This window comes from Phascolarctos cinereus, unplaced genomic scaffold (genome assembly GCF_003287225.1).
Source record: "Phascolarctos cinereus isolate Bilbo 61053 unplaced genomic scaffold, phaCin_HiC Scaffold_4;HRSCAF=312, whole genome shotgun sequence".
Taxonomy (NCBI): Eukaryota; Metazoa; Chordata; class Mammalia; order Diprotodontia; family Phascolarctidae; genus Phascolarctos; species Phascolarctos cinereus.
In genome coordinates, this window is record NW_027555847.1 from 447,949,775 (window position 1) to 447,973,673 (window position 23,899).

Here is a 23,899-nt window from a genome sequence, read left to right on the forward strand (position 1 = left end):
AAAGCATCAGAATGTTTTCTAAAGGAGTCCTTTGTCAGCCAGGAAAATTCAATATAACCTGAAGCAGAATAGAAAAGTAAGGCTGATTTCTTTTTCAACAAGTGGAGACACAGTCTTGTAAGAAAACATACTAGAGGTATATAAAGGGAAGTAAGGAAGACTTTCAAAATTATATTCATGAACTGATAGTTATACAAGATCCAAGAATATTTTGAGGGGAAAAAAATCATAACCACTAGTAATAAAAGGTAACAAAGGAGGAGAGAACCTCAGTTCTTCTATTCTTTTTGAAAAATTGAATTTTATGTGCAGAAACAGCTTTCAAGATCAACTAAGTCAAATCTTTCATTTTACAAGTGAGTAGCAATCCTAACTCTTGTTTCAGTCATAAACTCTTCACTTATCCACAGGTGACAGGTAAATTTTTCCATGCTCCTCTAATTTACTTAGGACATCATTTATCCATTTTGACCGTATTTTGGTATACAGTGTGAGATGTTGGTTTACACCTTGTTTATGCCAAACTGCTTTCCAGCAACTTTTGTCAAATGGTGAGTTCCTGACCCAAAAGACTGAATCTTTGGGTTTATCAAACACCATATTACTATGGTCATTTACTACTGTATATTGTGCACCTAATCTATTTCACTGATCCATCATTCTATTTCTTAGCCAGTATCAAATTGTTTTCATGATTAATGTATATAGCTCTTTAATCATTGTTCTGCATATATATATTTTTTTATTAATGTCTCACACCTTGTACAAGACTGGAATCTAATCTAAGCCCCCATTGGTGGCTTCAAGGACAAGCCTCTATTTTTCCTTAAAGGTACTGGTTATCTCTGTCTGTTTTTGATCCTGTATTCCTTGTCTTGAACATTTCTTGATTCAGCCCCACATGCATACTGAGGCTGACAGCCCTCCCCTTCTCTTATTCCAGAGTAACTGGGCTCCTCAAAGACTCTCCCAAAATGTGTTTGGAAAATTTTGTCTGTTTTTTTTTTTTTGGTAATTTTCAATATTGTCTCTGTTGTGCAAAAATACATCAAAACTTCCAGAGTCCTACTTCTTTCTTCAGTGTCACTGCTTCCCTTTTACATTCCCTTTTATTCTTTCCTACATCCAATCTCCTTCAATTACTACTCTAATCTGCTGCTGTGCATGACTTGAAGGAGATGCCATTATTTTTTGAGAAAAGAGAAAAGAAAGATTCCATCACTTTTGATTTCCAGAGAGATTAAGGAACAGTATTTCTGCCCCCTAGGAACATGTAATCTAAAAAAGACCTTCAGGTGTACAGGCACAAGCTATAGTTACACCGTGTCAAAATTAAAATTTATTGGAAAACAAAACAAAAGAAAACAAATCCATTTTGAAGGATAGGTATAGTCACAAAAATGAACACTCAGACATTGCAGAAAGATACAATATATTTCTGTCATTAGGCAGTGGTATGAGTGAGTCCTTTTCCATGGTGTGCTGAGGGAAAAACAGTCACCTTCCTTCTAATAATTTGGGGTAGAATTGCGAGAGGAGCTGGATTGGTTTCAAGAGTTCTGACGTTGGAGTGGAAGGACATAGCCTGAATGAAAGCTCCAAGTCGAGTCTGAAATGATTCAAAGGAATGTCAAAGAAATGCCGTAAGAAAATTTGCCTGTAAGAAGAAGGAGTGGGACAGAAGATATTGGTTGATAAGTGGTTAACAATAAGGTCAAATGTGAGTTTAGAAAATCTTGGTCCTAGAGCGTAAGTAGAGAAACCTATCTTCTCCCTCTCAGTAGAGAGATGAGAGCCTTAGATGTGGAATGAAGTACACAAGGTCGTATGTAATTGCTGTGGCTATTAACTTTGTCCATTTTTTATTATTGTTCTTACAAAGGTTTAATAGAGTGGGAGTGCTAAGGAATAACAACTGGCATAAATACAAAAGTAACAATAACACTATTTTAAAATGGTGGATGCAGAGAAGTTCGATGAATGTCCTTGAAACTAAAGGTAAGAATCTTGGTTAAAATAAACTGTAAGGTATGTACAAAGATTACTGAGTTTGGAGTTAGGAAGCATGGTTTTTAATTCCAGTTCACAGACATCCTAACCATTCACAAGTCAGTTACCTTTCTGAGCCTCAATTTCCTTATCTATGAAATAGGAGTAATAATAATCACTATTAACCTCATGGGTTTATTATGGGGAAAGTGCTTATAAACCTTCATGTATTAATGTCAATTATTATTATTATTCATTATTTTAAATGTATAAATACTAGCTCACATTTGTTATTTTAAACATAGCAGCTTGGTAAGGTAAGGTAAGGTAGTGTAAGTGGTATTATCCCTCTCATAAAGGTCTTTCCTCTACTACCATCTCCTCCACCATCTCTTCAACAAATGCCCTTGTGCATGCCAGAGACCATATCCTGGAGTAGCTTCTGGCTGGCGGCCTCCCTCTGTCGCTCCTGGAAAGTGATCACACTTCACTTCTGCCACAGGGAAAGGATATAAACATTAATAAGGGCCTACTACATGCTAGTTACTATGCTAAGCACTTTACAAATATTATTTCATTTAATCCTCAAAACAACCCTGGGAAGTACATGTTACTACAATTCCCATTTTATAGTTGAGGAAACTGAGGTTAAACAGAGGTTAAATGGTTTGCCCAGGGTTGCACATTTAGTAGGTGTATGAAGCCAAATTTGGACTCAGGTCTTCCTGACTCCAGACCTCACGCTTTATTCATTGCATTATTTGTGTAGAACACATTTTACAAATAATAATCAAATATACAGTACCCTTTCTTTTAAATTCCATATAGCTAACTGATTCTCAACAGAATGCTTTTGTTGATATTTTTCTGAATTCTTGTATCCATTACTAACCTATGGTTGCAATCCAACCATGATTTGATAAATGGAGTTACATTCCAATCTACTGTTTTCCCAATAAATTTGTTGTCATTAAATCTAATTGAGATTTATTGATAAATTATTTCTCATCTGGGTACAATTTATATTCATTAAACTAAAACCACTCAGCTTCAACACTGCTGATTATAATAGGGCTAACTATCTTAATGCTATTTGTAGTTACAGGGATGGGAACATTGATTCTTTAGTATTATCTACAAAATTCTGAAAACTATTCAGATCAACCTCATTTTAAAATTTCACTTAAATTATATATATATTTTTTCCCACCAGCTCTCCATGAATAGTTAGTTCTTCATTAGGCCAAGCAGTTGGTTCTAAAAATCAGCATGATTAAAAATGCTTTCACCATTTTTTTCTATTTGATAAAAGATAAAAGTTCATGAGCTGAATGATATTTTCTAGTAACATATTTCTAGGAAGAACATTTAATTGATTATTTTTTATTAAGTGGAATATCTATAAACATATTTGACCTAAAGCTTCAACTTGAGATTCATGCTTTCTAGTACCAATCTTTAAATTTTCCCAAGCTCATATGGTGCACTTGATTAATTTTTGTGCTTTCTGAATGTTAGTTGATCTTAACTAAAACGTAATTAAGAGTAATGAAAATTCTTCAAGAATATTAATCATTAAAGTAAGGTCTTCCAAGAAATTAATATTAGCTAATCTTTTAACCAAACCAGAATTACAAAGAATAATGAGAAAAATGCATGTATGAGGGAGGACCTTGGCACTACACAGCCGTAGCGGCCAATAAATTATACACTGTCCATCTCGGTCCCAGTACTCAAACAAATTGAGTATTTCAATTTCAAGTTCTTTAACTACGCTTTTCACTTGGTTTTATTTTTATTAGATTGGTGACAAATGTAATATCCAGAAATATTTCAAATGATTAACTTGTTTTATTTTGGGTATGGAATCGTCAAGGAGTAATTGTGACCCATTTTTTAAACAGTGCCAAATGATGATTTTAGGAAAATTTTCTTTTATAGCAACTCCAGACTTTCTTTCCAGAACTGTATTAACATCATTGGTGAAAAACGAAATGAAGTTCACCTTCAAATATTCATTATTAAAGCCACAATCATTTAAAGTAACACTATTTGTATAGTTACAGGGATTGGAACATTGATTCAATATATTATCTACAAAATTCTATTCCAATCAATATCATTTTAAAATTTCACTTACATTATATAATTTTTTTCACCAACTGTCCATGAATAGTTAGTTCTTCATTAGGCCAAGTAGTTGGTTCTAAAAAATCAGCATGATTAAAAAGCTTTCATCATTTTTTTTTGTCTGATAAAAGATTTAAGTTCACGTGCTGAATGATATTTTCTAGTAACATATTACTAGGAAGAACATTTAATTGATTGTTTTTTTAGCGGATGGAATATCTGTAAACATATCTGATCTAAAGCTTCAACCTGAGATTCATGCTTTTCAGTACCAATCTTCAAATTTTCCCAAGCTCAGATTCTTTTAAGGCAATGAACGGCATTACTGCTCAGAAAATCCCTGTACATTTAAATTGGTTTGGTCTGGCTCAGAACACACCGCTTGTTTCCTCCATGAGAATGTAAATTTCTGGAGGATGAAGATTGTCTTTATTTTTGTCTTTTTATCCCTAGCACTTAGCACAGTGCTTGGCACAAAGTAAGTGCTGAAGTGCTTTCTTCACTTATTTATCCATGAGGAAACTGAGGCCCAGAGATGTAAAGCAATTTGACCCTGGTTTCATAGCTACTCAGCAGCAGAACTGGGAGTCAAACGCAGGTCTTCTGACTATAAGATCTTCAATTTTTTCCCTGTTCCAATGCTGAGTGACTTGCCCAGGGTCACAAAGCTAGTTAGGATGGGAGCTAGTACTGGACTTTACTTCTTTTGATCCCAAGGCTGGTGCTTTTTCCACTCTGTAGAATGGAAGGTAAAATGTCCACACAATCCAAGTAATGGGCACAGTATTGAACTTTGGGAGCAGATTCCTAGAAAACCTTCACTTTACCAGTTTTATTCATGACAATCATAATTCCTATTATTTGAACCTTTTTAAGGAAAGTAGTTATTAAGTGCCAGAACTTTCCTAGTTATTTTTTTTATGATTCTGACATTTGCTAATGACAATCATAGCATTTAGATAGTGCTTAAAGTTTTTAAAGGTGTTTTCTTCACATTTCACACTGTAGAATTGTACCAATGTTTTTACCCTTATTTTAGAAACAAGAAAGCTAGGACTCAGAGAAGTCATGTGACCAACCCACCTTTACACAGCAAATGCATCCTGTCAAACCAAACGCAGCCGACTACAAACTGACTGAAGCTAGAGTCACCACCGTATGCATTCTGTTGAATATTTCCTGCATAAGTTTAGCACATATTATTATTTTTTTTGTAAGAAAACATTTTCAAAGCCTTTATTTGCAAAAGCTTTAAAACAAATAATACCTTCTGTTTTGCAAGTAACTTTTCTGAAGAAGGACCACCCAGTGACAGCATTGTAACTCAACAAGAACAGAATAGCACATATTATTTTTAAACTTCATGATTTACTACAATCTTACTTTCCCAATCTGGGTTAATTTCAACCCAGGTAATTTTCTTCATTGATTTACCTATCACAATTGTACTGCATTGCTTGATTAGTTTTTTTTTAAAAATCCATTAATATGTTCCTAGTAATTACAAAAACTTTTGGGAGGCCCACAGTGGCTTATGTTCCTGTTGAAGCATAGGCATGGGGTTCTGGGGAATCGCCCAGTCCTGTTAACAGGTTACAAAAGGCTCGCCTGCCCAGTTAACCATCAGGGTCTGTTTATGTTGCTTTCAAAGATCAACTTGAAACATTTTTCCAAATTAATCATACTTACTGTCTTCTCTTTTTCTGTTTACTTTTTACTTTTCAGAATCTAGAGTTAATACTTTATAGTAATCAGGAGAGTTGTACTTTTCAATTTTTACCAACTTTTTAAAAAGTTTTAAAAATTTTTAAGCAGTTGGGGTTAAGTGACTTGCCCAGGGTCACACAGCTAGTATGCATCAAGTATTTGGTCTGAGGTGGGATTTGAATTCAGGTCCTCCTGACTCCAGGGCCCATGCTCTCTCTATCCACTGCCACCTAGCTCCCCCTTTTACCATTTCTTATGCAAACAGCCTTTATAATGGTAACATACATTTTAAACATAAGTTACTGAAATTCTAAATTGATTGTATTTAAGGCCACTATGGAGAATCATTGATCAAAGTTTGCCTTAAAGGACAAAGACACCTTAGTTTGCAGTTTTAAACACATTACCCTGATGTCAGATATTGGGGTGGGCAATGTTAGGAAACAGAATCTCATAGCTAGACAGTTCCCTAGATTTAAATTGAACATAATTTACAAACTTTGGTTTTGGAATCCAATTAAACCTGAATTTACAAACTTTTAGGATTTGAGATAATTTTTCAATTAATGTTTTAACCTTAAGAGCAGGAAGAGAACTTACCCTCTAGGTGATGCTTCTCTGAGTTAAAAAAAAAATTCTTTCCTCACTCACTTTCAGTTAGTTAGCATTTGTTATGTTTCTACTGGATACCTTATCAATAGAAAGATAGTTACTCAATCTTCTAAAACTGGTGGGAAAAGAGGATGAAGAGAACACCTGAAGAGTAACTGGGGCTGGGGCTGATCTTTCTCTAATTCCTGCCCCTCTTCTCCTTTCTCCTGCCTTTCCTTTCTTCATAGAAAGTGTATAAAGCAATGTATCTGATGTGCTCAGTAGGCATACTCTACCAACTAGGGTACTGGTTACAGAAAATGTTTTTAACAAATAGGTGCAGGTAATACTTGCTATTCTTAGCTCCCATTGTGTGTAAAAATTCTTTAACTGACCGAGGCTTAAATCTTTCAGTTCAGTTTCTAACTTGGTCTCTAGAGTGCCCAAAATTCTTTCCCAAGGGTCTATGTTGGCCTAGTGTGGGTGGGAGGCTAACAATTTATCTCAATTGAGATGTGGGTGGTCTGCCCTGTAAGAATTAAAGATAGAGGACACATATTAGACCTCCCCAGTTTACAAGCTAATGGAAGGCAGGAATAGAGGGGCTATATTTAAAGATCCCCTCCCTCCTTAGCTGTAAAATAATCTGAATCTATTATAAAAATGAGTAGGAGTCTCATACAATTTACAGCAAAATTTCTAAGTTCAAAACACATACTAATTCAAAAATTATTCCTAAATTGATTCCTACTTCACTTTAATTTGTACAATTAGATTTTCTAATACTTCTTACAAGCTTACTTTTTTCTTACATCAGTAAGACTACCTTTCTCTTGTAGCTGTAAAACCTTGAACTTGCTATTTTGGTGAAGAGGTGTTCTTATTTCCCTTAAGACAATTCTAAAGAATGTTAATCCAATCCTTACATTCCCAAACCTGGCCACAGTTCAGTAAATAAAGGGAGAAGAAGGGTCTTTTTGAAAACTTAGAGCTTACCAGAGTGATTAACCAGACATACAGATTTGCTGGCAAAGTCTTTCCTTTTAAGCTCTGCACATACAACTGCAATCATACAGATTCAGGGAACCTCACAAACACAGGCACAGAAAACCTCACAGAAAAGCACAGAAACAGACCAACAACTTTGAGACACTGGACAAACAGAAAACACTCACAAGTATGTGACAGTGGCTTCAGGAAAAGGATTCTACTCTCAGTTTGGGTTACTAGCTGTCTCCAGTCAAACACACATACTATCAAACACCAATAAATTACAATCAGTTCTAAGAGACAGACAAATGAAATTAGGGTGTGTGTGTCCATGGTTTAATTTCTCTCAAGCTGGCTTGACATGCATTGCATGGGAGTTGGTCCAAAACTGGGCCCCGGTCTATGGGGACCAGTTCAGAATTGGCTCTATTTGGGATTTGGGGGTACAGGGTTATATGTCCTAGGAAGTGCAGGTGCTCCCAAGGGATCCCAATCAACTCTGATTGGTCAAAACACTGGAAGGTGGGTTATATTAAAATGAGGTCTTGAGTAGGTGACTTAAATCACTTAATCTAGGTCAACAGGGGCTGGTATCACCCGCCATCTGGACAGAGGAAACACTACCTCAAACTTTGGGCTATCTAGACAGAAGAAATCTTTCTCCAGCTAAGCCTGAGTAGGATAAAATCAATTCGGGCCTGGGTTGGAGTTTGTTTATTTGTTTGTTTTTAAATTTCATTTATTTATTTATTTTATTTTTTCTGGGTTGGAATTTGACCAGGATAAGAAGATTCAGTGCAATCTCATTATCAATAATGTCCTTCTGAAGAACTTTGGACAGAAGGCTGGTGGTTTTGAATCTCTAAAACACAAATTAATCATTTTTCACAATAGATACAAATATTATACTTAACACTCCACAAAGATAGACAAAAGGCTTCCTTAAAAATAATTTGGTATGTACACAAGAAAGTTCTTTTTTAGGTCAAATTCTGGAACCTATGTACTTTAGAAATATAGATTATTCAGGTTCTCAAGTGCCTCACTCATGTCTTTCACATCTTTTCTGGGGAGAAATGTTTTAGATTTATCCTCCTTTTAAATTTTGAGTTTTTTAGTATTTTCTTTGAAGGTTGAAGGCCTGGATTCCATTTCCCTCTTAATGGCTTCTAACAGCCTCTGAATAAAGGATTCCCATCCAGGGTGTTTGAATTTTTGGCCCTGCCTTATTGAGGGTTATCTTTAAATAATTAATTTTATCTTTACCAGAGGACCCTCACCATGGCTAGCAGGTTTTGAGATCAGATCCTAGAACTTGCAAGCAGGCAAACAGTATTGGCCTTAATGGTCCAGATAAATGGACCCTGGATTTCCATGGGTCCTTACCAGTATTCTCGATTAAAGAGGCAACTCAGCCAAAAATGATGGGAGTCTAGATTCAAGCAGGACTAGGCATTTGCTGGTTCAATGGGAGGGGCCTTGGGGACTGGGCATAAGGGGCCTGTGTTGGTACCAGGGCGTCTAAAAGCTCACTCCGAGGACTATGGCATACATAATCTCTGGTGAATCTCACTGTTGCCACCATTAATGTTAGTACTGAAATAAATCAAACTCATAAGTGAAGGAAAAAGGCATCTTTAATTGAGATAAAGAGGTCTCAAGAGCCTGGGTCAACCAAGTATCTGAGTACATGGATGTCAACCAAGTGAACTTACAGAAAAGTGTTTATACTTTCAGGAAGAAAAAGAGGTTGAGGTGTCATATGAGGAGCAAAGCCTGGTCATGAGGCCCCATCTGCCCTTGGCAATCCAAGCAAGAAAGACCACTTTATTTTGGTTGTTTTGCTCTTCATGATCTAACTCACCATAAATCTTAATGAAAGAGGCAAGGATATTTGGTAGCTGTGGCTAGACCAAGACATTCTCTATTTATAGGATAAAGAGATTCCAGGCTGGGGGCCCACCATCCAACCTAATTGAGCCTCAAGAGCAGGAATTCAAAGACATTACTAGGATTGTTTAGAGGGAGGGGGACTTCTCTCACTGTCAGGATTGCCTTTTGACAGAGAAGGTAATATTATATTTCATATTAATTTTTCTTGTCTCCAATGTGCCAATGTGTAGTCCATGGATAATAAGGGAAAATGCACAGTTGGACTGAAGCCTGGAACAGCCTACAACCTGATGCACTCTATTTTGTTTGGAGGGTTAGCATTTAATACATATCACACGTGTGTGTGTTTGCATCATTTGGCTTATGCAGCAATGACACGTGGGAGTTACTTTTAAAATTGTTCCATCTCTACATGGTTATCTATGAAGATAAGGGCCTGAGAGAGGGAACTTAGGAAATGAAAGAGGTTTGTCAGATATATGCAAAGAGATCTCCTAAGGAAGTCAGCAAATAAGAGTTCATGATAAATGAATTTTACCTGTACCAGTAATGCTATGAGGCTAATACGAACTCTAGAAGTTTAAATGTGTTGAAATTTTCAAAGGTATTTTATGTAAACTCTTTTTCTTTCTTTCTTTCTTTCTTTCTTTCTTTCTTTCTTTCTTTCTTTCTTTCTTTCTTTCTTTCTTTCTTTCTTTCTTTCTTTCTTTCTTTCTTTCTTTCTTTCTTTTTTTTGTCTAGCTTTTTCCATTGGTGTTTATCATCTTGATTGTAAACAGGTTTCTAACAATTACCTGGAATTTTGCTGTTTGAATGGTTTCTAATCATGGGGAAAAATACTGAGTCAGCTGAAGTTTGGAAACATTTTTTAAAGCATACTTTGAATTTTATTGAATGGAAACAAGTGACTTTGTAACAAGATCAGTGAATAATATCCTTCCAATTATTACATGCTATTGGAATATTACATATGCTGATAATGGTGTGGTAGTTAAAAACAAAGCTCACTGTTGTCTTTTTTTGTAAGCTTCATAGACTTTGAGTTTTCATCCTCCTAGTTTTCAAATGTTATGATGGCTTTGTGCATTTATTTGGTACTTTTTCATTAATATGTGCTTGAGCAAGCCTTTTGGTAAAACATTATATCTTTTATTAAAAGCAAATTTCTAAAGTAATAAGTGCAGAAGAGTATTACAAATTAAGTATCTTGGGTTCTTAGAGTGGCAAAAAAGTGTGTAGGAAGATTGTTTTGTTTCATAATAGGATATTTGCCTGGAATTTGTTTTATTACTATGTGGCATTTTTTAAAAAGCTGTTTGTACTATTTTAATTTTTTCCCTTTCATTAGTATCATTTTGTTTCATTGCCAGTTTTGTTAACTTCAGTAATCCGTGTTCTTATTTTGTATTTTTTTTTCAGCTTAGCATTTATCTATTTTTTAAATGTTGCCCTACGTTACTATTATGGTATTTTTAGGCAAACTGCATTTGCATACCAAGTGTGACTTACGTCAGATCCAACTCTAATGAGGTACCTTCTATCTTTATTTTTTTCTCCTTTCTTCTATAAAAGGTATGATTATTGTTACAATTAATTTCTATGAAAATGTGAAAAGATGCTGTTAAAATCACACAGTACATCTAATTAAATCAAGTTGGCTAATGAGATTAACTTTCACCACTGCTTTCTGTACCAATGACCAATGATTTGAAAAGGCCAATCCCCCTCGTAGTTGTTCTAAAGTACATTACTAAAGGATGGAGATGTCACATGTTCAAATAATTTCATATTTAGAAAATACTCATTAGGCAACATCCAGAATCTTTTTGCATTTCACGTTGAGTGCAAAAGGATCGTGAGCTTTTATCAAAGCTTATTTAAAGCAATGCTTGACAGTGGCTGGGCTGTTAAATTATGCATCCAAGTTCCTGAATGATTTCTTTCCTGTACTCTTTAATAGGATTGGAGTCTACTTCAATTTAACAGAATGTAATAATAAAACATTTTAATCAGTATCAAAATTTTGACTATGCCAGTGATGATTCATGCCTGTTATGGATGACAGCATGGTCAACAAGTTCTTTATTGGGTGCCTTGCAATACTTGAAAATCAAGTACCTATAAGATACTATGTTAGACTGTGGGGTTCAAATTTAAAGCATTAGCCCTCTTATCATTGAACAAAAATCTAAAGAGCCCCACAAATATTCCTCTGTTCCTTTTTGAGAATTTGGTTGTAGATTTGGCTGAGAAATTGTATGTAAATTACTTGTGGTTTTTCATTGTCATTTAAATGGCATGTGATGTTTTTTATTAAGTTTACATAATAATAACAGTGCTGCAAAATCATTCCATGTTGATCACCTTTAGTTTTAGCTTCATTATCAAAATCGTGCAATGCATTGGTGACTGACAAAAAGTGTTTTCTGTATCTACACAAAGGATAAATTGTATTTATCATCAGCCTGAAATTACCCTCATGCAGATTATCTATATGGTGAACAATTTGCTAAATTTACCATTTTTTTTTTTAGTGAGGCAATTAGGGTTAAGTGATTTGCTCAGAGTCACACAGCTGGTGACTGTTATGTGTCTAAGGTCGGATTTGAACTCAGGTCCTCCTGACTCCATGGCCAGCACTCTATTCACTGCACCAACTTACCAAATTTTTTACTCCCAAGCTAGCCCTCCTATACCATCTTTCATACATTTTGAAGATACTGGAGTGGTTTGATATTTCTTTCTCCAGTTCATGCTACACATGAGGAAACTGAGGCAAACAGGGTTAAGTGACTTGCCCAGGGTCGCATAGCTAGTAAGTGAGGGTGGATTTGAGCTCAGGAAGATGAGTCTTCCTGACTTCAGGCCTGGCACTGTATCAGCTGTATCACCTAGCTGCCCCTACCACAAACATTGCTTATCTGTTTAACCATTGTTTCTTTCCTGGACTCACCCCCCAAAAGAATGTAAGCTCCTATGGGGCAGGGACTTTAGCTTTTGTCTTTTTATCTCCAAATACTTAGCACAATGGCTGGCTTATGGTAAGCCCTTAATAAAAGAATATTGAATTGATTTGAATACATTTTTGGAATATAATCTATTTATCACTTGGGAATTAGGAGGACAGAATATTTGATTAGATCAGAAGGTTTCTGATAATTGCTCAAATCCCACTGACACCATGCACTCAGTTTTAATAATGATTTATGAGACTAGCAATTTATCACATACAGTATGAGGCAGATAGGTGCTGAAGAATGTTAGACTTGGAGTTAGGAAGACCTTAGTTTGAATCTGGTTTCAGACACTTACGGTCAATCTTCAACTGTCACAGGGTAACATTCCCAGAAAACGGGTACAAAAGTAAAAAAATGGGAACATTGATATATTGAACCTATGAGAAATGGGGAGTTAGGTTTCCATGACTACCCAAAACTGTAATCTTTCACTAGAAATTGATGAAACACATTCTTCATAAATTCTTCATAAATACAGTTTTCTTAACACAGTAACCATGAAATAACCCATAAAATTCAGGGGGAAAGAGAGGCAACGTGAGACAGGAGAGGAAAGGGCAGAGGCTGCTGATGATGGAAGAGCCCAGAGGTAAAAAAGGGAAAAGGGCAATTTTCCTTCTCTACTCTCCCTTTTGGCTCTGTGGTTGACCTGTTCTCTAGTGAAAAGCACATGCCTTGAGGTGAGGCCCAGGCCCTGCAGGCTGGGTTGGCCCTGCCTAGCTTGGCTTCTCTCTGGCCTGACAGTAGGGTACCAGGAGATGTGGGAAGCATGGGAGGTAGGGCCCTTGAGCACCTGTGACCACCATCTACTCACCCACAAACTTAGGTGCTTTTCCATTTTTTCACTTCCTTCGCTGGGTACTTGAAAGGTTACTTTAGCACTTTCTGGAGTGGATGCACAAATATTTTTCTCCTTTTTGTGGAGATAAGGAATCTTTGATTCATTAACATCAAACTCATATTGACTGTGGATGCTGACATTCTGGCATGGGGTTTATCTAACACCTTTATTTTCTCACTAAGCTTCATCGCTGACTTTGCATGCTTGGGTTTACAGCCCAAAAGACTTGCACTACACTTTAGGAGCATAATTGCAGCGCAGAACTTGAGTTTTAAAAGTGAACAGTGAAAATTTGCAGCAAATGCATGTGAACTAGACCAGTCAAGTACCTCGTAGGATACTAGCTGCTCGATAAACTTGTGTGCATCAAACCTCTCATTTTTTTCTCTGCTGCACTTTACTGCTGCCAATGTGCTTTGCCAAAGGGAAAGTGAAAATGAGGTTACTAATAAAATCATAGGAATGTTTGAAGTCCCTAAAATTAAACACAGGCATGTTGAGGATTGATCGTACTTAGCTGTGTGACAATTTCTCTCAGAATCAATTTTTTCCGTAGTTCATTTGTTTCAGGTGTGTCCAACTCTTCATGACCCCATTAGTGGTTTTCTGGTCAAAGATCCTGGAGTGGTTTGCCATTTCCTTCTCCTGGCACATAGTAAAGGCTTAATAAATGCTTGTTACCTTCTTTCCTTTAGACGACCAACCCTCCTTGACTCTAAGCTAGACGTCCTCCGTTCTTTCAGCCCACCCTTGTCTGGCATGTCATGATTTCGAGTTCTTTCAACAGCTTGCTTACCTTTCTTTGGTCATGTTCCAGCTTATCAACATCTTACGATGTGGGGCTAGACCTGGGTGCAACATTTTGCTAGGGTAGGAGACAATAGGGTCAAGACATTCCTTGTTTGAAACATTTTGCTGTTCTTAGTTGTCTAGGTGAGAAGAATGTACCACTCTCCCTCATTTCACAGATGAGGAACCTGACATTAACATAGCCTAATGTCGAGTTAGAGTTTGTGGCTCCTGTGCCATCCTGTTTATGAATATGAAGCTTGTGGTTGATTATAAACCTGGATTTCTCTATGTATAAACTCTTATCTAGCCATATTTACCTCATCTTCTACTTATGCATTTGATTTTTGAACACACATGTTCAATTTCATTTTTATCCTTATTCAATTATGGTTTAGATTTGGACTATTATTCATCTTGTCAAGATCCCATTGGATGCCATTTCTATCAGGGAGTGCTATATCTCTCAAATTGTGTTATCGACTAATCAATAAGCATTAAGTTCCAGCCATGTGCCAATCATCTGGACTAAGCACTGGGAGACAAAGATGAAAATGAAAGTCCCTCAAGGAACTCATAATCTATCCAGGAAAACCATGTGTAATATGTAAGTCAACATAAATTTGGGGGAAAGCAATGCACTCGAAACTCAAGGGATCAGTAAAAGCCTTATGAGCTTAGCTTTGAGGTAGATATGAAGGGAATGTGCATTCCTGGCACAGGGTGAGGGTAGCTGGTACAAATGTACTGAGATGAGAGATAGAATGTTGTATATGTTTGTCTTGGACAGAGTGCCTGAAGTGGAGTAATATTTAATAAGTCTAGAAGGATAAGCTTTAGTCAGATTGTGAAGGGCTTTAAAAGAGTTTATCCCAAGAACTTGGTTTTGGTTTTTTGTTTGTTTGTTTTGTTTTGTTTTTGTTTTTGGCTTTTGCTAGGCAATGGAGTTAAGTGACTTGCCCAGAGTCATGCAGCTAGTGAATGTTATGTGTCCGAGGCCGGATTTGAACTCAGGTCCTCCTGACTCCAGGACTGTTGCTCTATCCACTGTGCCACTTAGCTGCCCCCCAAGAACTTGTTGAGTAGAGGAATAACATGGTCAGTGCTTTGGCCATGATTTTGGCAGATTTGTAAAGGAGGTGCTGGATTGGGGAGAGACTTGAGACATGGAGCACCATAAGAAAACTATTTTGATAGTCCAGGAAAGAAGTCATGAGGGTTTGAATTGGGTGGCGGCTGTGAGGGTGGAGAGGAGAAGGATATAAAAGATGTTATGGAGGTAGAATTGACAAGACCTAGACCCCAACTGAATATACAGAGTGAAGCAAAGTGAGGAGCTGAAGGATGACCACGGTATTGAGAATATGAATTAAGATACGAGGCTGGGGATGCTTTCAATAGAAATAGCGAAATTAGGAAGAGAGAATATTCTGGAGGAAAGATGAGTTCTGTTTTGGCTGTGTTAAGTATGAGATACTTACCAGACGTCTGGTTGGAAACATCTAAGAGGCATCTAGTGATGCAAGACTGGAATTCAGGAGACACTAGAGATGCTTATATAGATCTAAAAGTCACTTGTAGAGAGATGAAAATTATAAACCCATGGGAGCTGATGTGACCACAGAAGGTGTAGAGAGAACAGAGAGCTCAGAACAAAGCTGAGGGGTACATCCACACTTGGAGATAGGACATGAATGATCACCTAACAAAGGAGACCTACAGGGAGTGATTAGACAGATAGGAGGAGAACTGGAAGACAGCCCAAATTGAGTACCAGGGTAATAGCAAATTCCTTTGTACAAATAACATGCAGGGTAGACGTTAGAGAAGGGAACAGGGGCTCCTAGGGTGGAGAAGAGAAAAAGGCTTGAAAATGGGAGATAGAAAGCAGTCAAGGACAAGTCTGGCCTAATGAACACTTTTGCCTAGGGCCAACCCTGATCAAACAATTTGTGAATTTGAGTCTAAATATATGAGGCAATATGGTATTGAATGTGATTTAGGATAGAAAGGTATCTTAAAGATATACTCTTCTGAATTTTTTTGTTCTTCAATTTCAGGAAATTACCCATGCTAAACAAACAAATGTAGTGTTCTCTTCCAAGTTGGTTTCCCAAATTAATACCTTGAATCACCATTTCAACTCTGAACTCTCCCTGAAAAGACCAATGAGTTTTAATATCTATTATATGAAATCAAATGGTAATTGTAAAAAAAAAAGACAATTTACTATAAAAACATAGAAACAGGATAATTTTTTAAAGATTAAGCTTCTCAATAGTCATGGCCCAAACCAAACCACTTTCTGACCTCTTCTGACAGAAAACGGACTAGTCTGCCTTGTTTCAGTTGCAAGGCTTCATGCTATTGCTATCAGCACTCTGACCTCTCTAGGAGTTAATAGTTTTGTGGGTTAATAGCTTGCTCCTCAGATGACCTTAAATTATTTTCTGTCATCAACTGGGGCTCACCACAAGAACAGCGAGATTAGAAATCTACTACCATTACCAAATGGTGGAGGGGAGTGGTATCCAGAGACAGGAAGGATGTAATAATAGCATCAAATTCCATGAAAGGCAACAGCAAGATCAATGAAACTTTCCAGAGCTGCATTAGTCCCTAGTGTCAGATGTTGGCAGAAAATAAAGAAGTCTCAGGGTCCACAAAAACCCAGAGCAGGATGAAGTGTGCTACGTTATTGTCTTCCTCCTCTTCTGTCTTCCTTCTCCCAGTATAACCAACATTCCTTTTAAAAATTTCTACCTCAGAACCATCCATTCCTCCACTGTTTTATCCATATGTGATTTCCTGGGACTAGGCATGATGTCTCTGACCTAGAGGCAGTATGGTACAGTGGAAAGCATCCTAGATTGGGAGTCAGAGGACACTAGGTTTGAATGCTGGCTTTTCTATTTAGTGTCTACATGATCCTGAGTTAAGACACTATATAGCGATAACTGTAATGCATATATATTAATATATCATAACTACTTTACAAAGTATCAAGCTGAATGCCATATGTGGTATTTTATCACTAGAAGAGTTCAGGAAAAACTTCATGGAAGAAGTGAGATATTTTATAGGATCATGCATTTTGACCTACAAGGAGCATTAGAGGTTATCAAGTTCAACTCTGTCATTTTATACATTAAGGAACTGAGGCTCAGAGAATCAATCAGTCAAGTATTTATCAAGTGCCAATTAGTTCCAGGCACTGTGCAAAGGGATATGAAGAAAGGCAAAATATAATCTGTTACTTCAAAAAGTTTAGGATTGATTGGGGGAGATAACAAGCAAACATATATGTACAAGCAAGCTATTTACAGGAAAAAGAAGAAATAATGGAGAAGACAATAGAATTAAGAGAAAAATTTCCTATAGAAGATGGGATTTTAGGTGACACTTGAAGGAAGTCAGAAAAGCCAGGAAGTAGAGATGAGAAGAGAGAACATTGCAGGCATGGAATGCCCAGAGTGGAGAGATACAGTGCTATATTTTTAAGAACTGAGAATAGGGGAAGAATTCATAACATCATGGGGAAAAGGAGAATATAAGAGACAATATGAAATTGTTTATTATATAAAATATGAAAGTTTTTATTCCAACAGAAATCAATGAGCTAGACTAAGAAGAAAAAAATGGATTAGGGAAAATGTCTTTTCATCAGACATTTCAGATACACATAGACAATTGACACAAACCTATAAGATTAAGAGCAATTTCCAATTATTGTGCATATAATTGTTTTAAACTTTTATTTTTGGCTTTCCATTTTAAGTAGTAGTTTCAAAACATGTGGGAGCTTTCCTTTGGCCATTATATAAACTCATCACTGGTATTTCTGGGTGAAAGAGTAAGAATAGTTTAGTAACTTTTCCCACATAATTCCAAATGCTTATCAAAAACAGATGGGCCAATTGACAATTCAACCAACAGTACATTAATAAGCCTGCTTCCCCACAGACCCTCTGTTGTTGACTTTTCCCAACTTTTTCCATCTTTGTCAATGTGTTGAGTATGACATAACACTTCAGAGTTTTATTAATATTTTAATTTCTCTAGTAATTTGCAACACCTTTTCAAATCATTGATACTTTGCCATTCTTCCTTTGAAAATTGATTATTCATTGGAAATTGAAGGGACACTCATCATTTCAGAAATGGCTGAACAGTTGTGGTATAAGAAAAGTGCCATAAGAAATGATGAGCAGGAGGATTTCACAAAAATCTGGAAAGACTCACACCAACTGAGGCAAAATGAAGTAAGCAGAATCAGGAGAACATTGTATACAATAAAAGAAATATTGCATGATGATCAACTGTGAATGACTTAGCTATTCTCAGGAATACAATGATCTAAGACAATTTCAAAGTACTCATGATGAAAAATGCTATCCATGGCCAGAGAAAGAATTGATGGAGTTTGAATACAGATTGAAGCATACTACTTTTCATTTTTTTTTCCTTTGGGTCTATTTCTTCTTTCACAACATGACTAATATGGAAAATATGTTTTGCATGATTGCATATGTATAACATATCAAATTACTTGCTATCTCAGGAAGAGGGGGAGATGAGAGAGGGAAGAATTTGGAATTCAAGATTAAAAAAATGAATGTTAAATATTGTCTTTACATGGACTTGGGAAAAAATTAAATGTTTAAAATTTTAAAAAGAAAATTGATTACTCATCTCTTTTAACTACTTGTTTATTGGGAAATCGCTCTTAATCTTACAGATTTGTCTGTTCCTTAGAGATTTTGAATGACAGATGTTTGGTGAAAAGGTATTTTCTCCAGTCTATCTTTTTTGTTCTTATTCTGGCTACATTGATTTATAGCCATATTAAAATACATGAATATAATGGAATATAATTTCACAGTAAGGAATAATTATGAATATGAAGAATGCAGAGAAATATGGGAACACTCGTATGAATGAGTACGTAACAAATAATACAGAAACAAAAGAATAATATAAACAATGCAATGATGCAATGATGTAAATGACAATAGTAAAATGCAGTAAAACCACTCAGATATGGACGATGTTGCTTCCAAATTTCTACAGTTAAAATACACATTAATCCTTTTTGTTAGCAAACGGTAAATTACAAAAATGGAAAATGATTTATGCCATGAATCAAAATTACTATATTAGCTGAATTTGCTGAAGTATTATTTCAAGGAAATGTTTGGTTGGGGGAATATTGCATATTGGGAAATGATGGATGTATCCAAACAAGATCTGTCAATAAAAATAATAATTTTAAAATTATTCAGTCAAAGGCAGATTCTTGGGATATTCCATTAGAGGCCTTTCTCTAGGTGGACATTGATCAGTTAGCCATCACTTCTTGGGTCCAGCTATTTAATGAGTTTTTAACCCACCTAACTGTAATGGTAACATGGAATAGTGTACAAAATGATTACCTTGGAGTCAAGAGATGTGAATTTCAAGCCTTCCTCAGGTTCTATATGACTGCAGGCAAACCAATTCACCTGTTGGGGCCTCAATACCCTCATCTGCAACATGGAGACAATAGTACTTCACGATCCCTGCCTTACCTAACTATTAAGTCTACTCTGAAGAAAGTAATTAGCAAAAAGCAAAAAAAGCATTTTATTTTGATCTATTCTCATCTATTCTACAGCTTTCGATCTCATCCTAACGGTTAGCATGAGAAAATTTATCAAATGCCTTGCTGAAATGCAGATATGTTGTGTTTATGGCCTTATCTACTATGTCTTATATCTTTGATTAATGATTGATTCTCTTATTTACTAGTCCAGCATAAACATTAATAAAACTAATAAGTTTATATAGCTCTAAATTTTACAAATCACATTCTCATCTATTCTATGTAGCATCAGAGTTTAATCTTAGCACTGGAAAATTCCAGGGCCATTGGGGCACTTCCCCGAACTATAAAGCATTTGATTTCTTTAGGTGTGATATCAGGCAAAATTTTTTCCACATTAGTCACCTCTCAACTAGACCATTGCATTGTCTGCTAATTGGTATCCCTGGTTTGAGTCTCTCCCTTTCCCACTCTATCCTCTGCATAACCTGCCAGAATTGTCTTCTTAAAGCACAGGTCTAACCATGTTATTCTTCTACTGAAGGATCTTCAGTGGTTCCCCATTACCCATAGAAAAAAAGTCATTCAACAAGTATTACTTAAATGCTGACTATATATGAGATCCTCTGCTCCACTGTGGCAAAAGAAAGGCAAAAAGACGGTCCCTATTTTGATAAAGATCCCATTCTAATGGGGGAGATGACACAAATATATTTGGATATACAAAATATATACAGTACAAATGAAAGGTATAGCAAATAGAAGCAAAATGAGTTAATAAGTAATCCTCTCCATTATCAGTTATCATCATTCCATCTATCTTAAAGAGTAGTCCTATCCCTACTTTAATTTTTATTTTGCTTCCAAAGTAAATTTAAAAAGTCATTTTGTGCTGTCTTTGGCATTTATTGCCAGCTCATCTCCTTCTAAGCTATAGTATTCCTGACACTATTCTTTTTGTTTGTTTGTTTTAAAAGTTATATAAGGATTTATTTTCTCTCTCACTTTTCCTTCTCATTGAACAATAAAAAAAATTAAAAGCAAAAGAAAACCCTTGTAACATAGATGTATAGTGCAGTAAAACAAATTCCCACATTGGACATGTTCAAAAATGTATCTCATACTACATCCTGGGTTCATCTCTTCTCTGTCAGGAGGTGGAGAGTATGTTTCATCTTCAGTCCTCTGGAATAGAGCTTATAATTTCATGGATCAGATTTCTAAAGCCTTTCAAAGTTGTTTTTCTTTATAATATTGTCATTGTAAAGATTATTGTCCCAGTTCTGCTCATTTCACCTGCATCATCATAGAACCTTTTCCAGTTTCCTCCAAAATTGTCTATTTAGTTATTTCTTATTGTGCAATAACATGCCATTACATGAATACGTCATAATTTGTTTAGCTATTTTCCAAAAGGCATACACCTCTTTAGTTTTGTTTTTTTTTCCCCACTACTACAAAAAAGAGCAGTTAGAAATATTTTTGTGCTTAAAGAATTATTTTCCTCTTTATATCATTTTTTCAATCTTTTGATTTTGTTTTAATATCTATTGTTGTCTCATTGAGTCTTTTTGTGTTTGACCCATTCTGATTTTCAGGGCATTAATTTCTTGGGTAAGAATTCCCACTGTCTCCTTGCCATTTTTTCCTCCCTGGCTATATTCCATTTTGTATTTCTTCCAGATACTTTTGCAACCCTTGTGGTCAGGACATTCTTTTTTCACCCATGAACTTTTTGGGGGGACTTTCATAAAGTCTTTTCTTTGGTTTATACCCCGTAGGCATCTCTGAATCTGAAATATTTCCTCCTAGCATTTGGTATTTTCTTTGATTTGCTCATATAAACAGGCTCCATATCTGGCTTGGGGTCCTATGATTGGGTCAAAACTTTGCTCCTCTTGGATGCTGTGGGCAGGTTGAGCTTGGTCCTGAGTATGATGGTGAGGACTAGGCCTCATCTTCTTTAGGAATTGTTTGTCCCTGTCTCCTTTTGTGGCTCAGGCCAGGCTGTCTGTGCTCTAGGTTGGGCCCGGGCTACCTGGTTTAGTGCTTTTCTTCTGCTGTGGCCAGTGCTCCAAGTTGCACTGGTGCTCAGTCTTTTTTCTTCTCCTGCTATGAGGATTCACCAGCTGTTCTACATTGTGCTCTTGCTAGCAGGTTCTGAGACTGCCCCTTTTTGGTATCCATCTGGGGCCTTTCTCCTCCTTTCTCCTGTTGTGGAGAACCCCATGCTGAGCTCTTCTTGGAGCTCCTCTCTGTTTGCTGCAGCTTTGGAAGCCTTTCACTTACCTTTGCTTGCCTACTTCAGCGTTTCTGAGAGATTCTGGTCATCTTTCTATGCCAGGGCAGAGTGGAGGAGTCTACATATAATTTTCTTGTGCTGGTTCTGGGCTCTTCTAGGTCCAAATACACCTCTATCTCTCCAAAATCCCTCTCCCTGACACTACTCTAGGAACACACTATGCTTTCATAATCATCCATTGTATTGCCCTTATCTTCTGTACATGTCTTTTAAAATCCAAGTTGAACAAAGAATTGCTTTTGTGTAAAAGTGTTGAATATGAGTCGTGGAATCTGAGCTCAAATTCTGGATCTGCCCCTTACTGCTTGCCCTTGGGAAAGACACTTAACCTCTGTGTGACCAAGTTCCTTATCTATAAAATGAGATAATTCAACTAAATGAGGTCCCTTCCAGCTCTTCATCTATGAGTTGGTGATCACCAACTCATGTTTGTGCTTGTGTCATCAAAGTTTTGGGTTTTAAGGAAAATATTTCAATAGATATTTCCCAGAAACCCCTCCTACAGCAAAATTTCTAATAGGGTGATTATGATTAAGAGTGCATATCATTTTCAACTGCTATAGTTCACTTATCATTAATAGAAAAGAAGAATTTATACTTTAACCTTTATAGTATGATACATAGCAATATTGCCCATTGTGTTTGACCCAAGTTTTGTTGTTTGCTGTACTTATGGGTATATTGTCCTTATGGTTCTGCTTTCTTCACCCTATATCACTTCAGAGAAAAATAAGACTTGTAGGAATTCATCATATTCATCATATCAGTAGTATTATATTAAATTTGTGTAGCAGTTTTTTCAGCTGTTCTCTGCTCTCTCTGTATATATATACATAAGTATATATGTATATATACACACATGTAAATATATACACGTATACATATATGTTCTCTTTCTAGTGTTTTGTTATCACAAAAATACCATTGCCCAAAACATTTTTGTGCGTTTAAAAAAAATGTTTCAATAATCTCCTTGGGAGCATGGGACCAAAATTGAGCTGTCTGAATTGAAGGGTAGGAACGTTTTAATAACTTTTCTTACATAATTCCAAACTGTTTCCCAGAGCAGTTAAACCAATTCACAGCTTCACTAGCGGTGAATTAATGTACTTGTCTTTCAAAAGCCTCTCTAACAATTTTTCTCAGTTTTGCTCATTTGGGGATCTGAAGTGATAGTTCAGGGTTGTTTTAATTTAAATTAACTGGTTATTAGTGATTCTGAACAATTTTTAAGATGGTTGTTGAAAGTTTGTATTTTTTCTTTTGAAGACTACCTATCAGGGAATATCTCTTAATCTTATGGATTTGTGTTGATCACTTATTATTTGTATTAATTATTATTGTATATATATTATATTGCATTATATAATATGTAATATGATGAAAAATATATACAGTATATGATAATATCATATTATTATTCATTTCTCTTTCACCTCAAATCCTATTATGTTATCTCTCTTTTTAAGAGAGCAGCAACTAGGTAGCATCAAATTGAAACAGTTTAATACCTATCTCTTTTTGTCTCAAAATCCTTCCACCTTCCCCCAGTCTTCCTCTTCCATAACGCGAATGACCATATCTTGACTTCTCCCTACACCCTGTTTTGCTCCTCATCAGCCCCAGCTGATTGTGACCAGTTTTACTTTCCCTGAGACACACTTCCTCCCAAACTCTTACCTGTCCCAGTCTCTGATCACTTTATTCTTCCATTCAAGAGCCCTCCCTTGTTTTCTCCCCCTGTTTTAATGACTATCATTTGAAATGCCCTAATTTAAAGAGACGTCAATTCTCTTCTTCTTCTCTAGGCTATTTTTTGTAATCCAAATCCATTGCTGATCTTTCTTTGTTCCTTCAGGGACCCACACATAACCTGCCTTTTACTTAGGCTTGTGGCCATATTACAGAAGGATTTTATTGCTGTTGTTCAGTCATTTAAGTTGTGCCTGACTCTTCGTGACCCCATTTGGGGTTTTCTTGGCAAAGATACTGGAGCGATTTGCCATTTTCTTCTCCAGCTTATTTTACAGATGAGGAAACTGAGGCAAACAGGGTTAAGTGACTTGCCT

The 23,899-nt window shown here is 36.2% G+C and overlaps 1 long non-coding RNA gene across 2 annotated transcripts in view; it reads right to left on the reverse strand.

The window, feature by feature from the left end:
- Nucleotides 1-1,311: 1,311 nt before the first annotated feature.
- Nucleotides 1,312-23,899, reverse strand: part of LOC110214689 (uncharacterized) — a 129,801-nt gene continuing 107,213 nt past the window's right edge. For both annotated transcript variants that reach the window (XR_013486202.1, XR_013486203.1), the window contains exons 5-6: nucleotides 5,203-5,298; nucleotides 1,312-2,482 (exon numbers count right to left, since the gene is read on the reverse strand). This is a non-coding gene — a long non-coding RNA (uncharacterized LOC110214689). The remainder of the gene's footprint in view (nucleotides 2,483-5,202; nucleotides 5,299-23,899) is intronic.